This window comes from Mixophyes fleayi, chromosome 1 (assembly GCF_038048845.1).
Source record: "Mixophyes fleayi isolate aMixFle1 chromosome 1, aMixFle1.hap1, whole genome shotgun sequence".
In the NCBI taxonomy this organism is placed as follows: Eukaryota; Metazoa; Chordata; class Amphibia; order Anura; family Limnodynastidae; genus Mixophyes; species Mixophyes fleayi.
In genome coordinates this window covers 300,226,865-300,229,434 of record NC_134402.1, presented here as the reverse complement: position 1 = coordinate 300,229,434, position 2,570 = coordinate 300,226,865, and the positions used below count along the sequence as shown (strand labels likewise).

At 39.8% G+C, this 2,570-nt stretch overlaps 1 pseudogene; it reads right to left on the bottom strand.

Annotated features, from left to right (window-relative positions):
* Nucleotides 1-1,473: 1,473 nt before the first annotated feature.
* On the bottom strand, nucleotides 1,474-2,162 carry LOC142108261 (E3 SUMO-protein ligase NSE2-like; annotated as a pseudogene).
* Between the last annotated feature and the right edge of the window lie 408 nt (nucleotides 2,163-2,570).

Here is a 2,570-nt window from a genome sequence, read left to right as displayed (position 1 = left end):
TCAGTACCAAGCGATTGAAGAATAGTAGATGTGGTGCAGTTGTTTAAAAAGGGGACGAGATCACAACCAGAGAATTATAGATATATAAGCTTGACATCAATAGTGGGGAAACTACTGGAAGGTATTTTAAGGGATAGTATTCAGGATTACTTGATATGCAATTAAATTATTAGTGGGAATCAACATGGATTTGTGAGGGATAGGTCATGTCAAACTAATCTAATTAGTTTCTATGAGGATGTTAGTGGGAACTTAGACCAGGGCAGCACAAAAGATGTGGTCTACTTAGATTTTGCAAAGGCCTTTGATACAGTGCCACACAAAAGGTTGATTTACAAAATTAGGGAAAGTGGTTTTAGGTCAGGGAAACAAAAATGTAAAAAAAACTTTTACCCTTTTAAACAAAAAAACCCATCTCTAATAAAGGTGAAAGTTTACTGTAGAAAAACATAACATTGTCAACATGCCATTCTACCTAAAATATTAACAAGCATGCCAGCATCAGCTAGCTCCCTTCTCTCAGCTAGATCCCAGCACCTGCAATCTACACTGTCATCATCATCACCATCACATATTCCTCACACAATACTAACACTATTCATCCCCACTGGAATCCACCATTGCAGAAGTCTCTGTACTTTAATATAATTGCCAGTAATGGCCTTCCTCCTTGAATTTGTAGTTAATTTAACGACATACCTGTCACGATTTTTGGCCAATTCTTTTAGACCAGACCAAATGTCAAAATGTTGTGCTGACCCATCTGCATCACCACTCGGTGTCTTGGGAAAGCTAAGTTTTTCCTAGCAGCAGTTGGCAAAGAAACTGAGAGAGGAGACATTGTTGTGTCATGTTCCACTTGAGCTGTCAGCTTGCTGAACAGGAGCTCATTGCATCTCTTGAGATCTGGGTCAGTTGGAAAGAAAGAGAAGACATAGCTCTTACACCTAGCATCATGCACAGTTAACAAAATATCGTGATCCAATTTCAAGATGTTGATAACTCTCGGATCCTGGCAAAGTGAATAAAGTCCTTGATCTACAAGTCCTACATAGTAAGCAAAATTGCTAAGTTTCATCTCCTTCAATTTCTGTAGCTGCTGTTCCAAAAGTCGAATTAGGGGAATCACTTGAATCAAGCTAATAGTGTGTCTGAATTCACTTCACAGGTGAATACTTATAGTGGTTCTGCACCTTGCCCAACATGGATAGTACTCCCCATTGCGCTGGACTAAAGTACATTCCCCCTCAAAGTCGATTCTGCAATTGCAGAATGCAGAAAATGACCCAAATTATTTTGGGACACAGACAGCATCTCCTGCATGTGACTGTCATTTTTTAAAAAGCTCGGTACCACCAAGTTGATTTTGTGAGCAAAACAGCAAATATGATGGAATTCTCCCCGCTGTAATGCTCTCACAATATTGGTGGTGTTATCACAAATGACATATCCTCAGGACAGTCCAAGCGAAGCTCAGTGATGACCTTGCTTTTTTCTGTGAATGTCAATGGTTTCTTTAGTGAATTGTCTGGAACAAGATCTGATATACTCATGTCAGAGTGATCACAGACAATTTTTTGACACCTGATGGATTTACCAATCTGTAGTGTTTTTTCAATCATACTTTCAATTGCTTTTTTCTCGTACATGTGACCACTTACTTTGTTTTTCATTTTGTTCACCATCTCCAACTGTTTTAAAGGAGTGCTTTGAGTGATAGTAGTCTCCTCGTCTTCATCTTAAAAAGCTTAGTCTGCAGGGACTGGTGACACACCCATTTGTTTTCTCTGCTCTCTTAGCTGTTCTTTAAACTGGACATATTTATCGCCTTGCCTCAGGGCCTCCACTTTTTTATTCTTCTGAAGCGCAGTGTATCTCTCATGTACAAGTTCTCTCATCCGGTGGGTCACATTTTAACTAAGTACAGTCTCTTCAACTGCATCTATATATTAGTTTAAATCTTTGTTCAATACAGCGTATTCCAACATGACGGATTCCATGCTGCCCACATGTTCCATGTCAAAGTCTGTCTGAAGCAAATCTATTGCCACTCCAGTTGTAATATCCATTCCTGTGTCTACATATGTTTGGCAGTTCTTCAGGGATAAGAGGGAGGTATCCACAGAGGAGAAGGAGATTAACAATGCAGCACGAGCAGACATGGTTTAATAATCTAAAATTCATTGACAGCACTGTTGGGCTTATGGCAGCTAAGCTATTAGTAGCTTGTTTTGTGGGGGTCCAAACAAACCAAGCACTGCAGCCATACAATTGGCTTGGTTTGTTAAACTGTACATGTCCTTTTCAATATCTTACATAAATGTGTGTGGGAGGGACCAAGGACAATTCCAGCTACCACCGCTTTTCTTTTTTTTTCTGCCACTGCAATAGTGGACTCTTGACCACTTGACAAAGCGTAGGTGAAACGTACCTTGGCCGTAATGATGTCATCACTGACGTCTCGAACCCGGAAATAGCAGCCGGCAGCAAGGATGTAACCGATTCGATTGTCAATTTTGATAGATTTATATATTAATGTCTAGTTGTTAAAGTGCCGGAAAGTATCACAA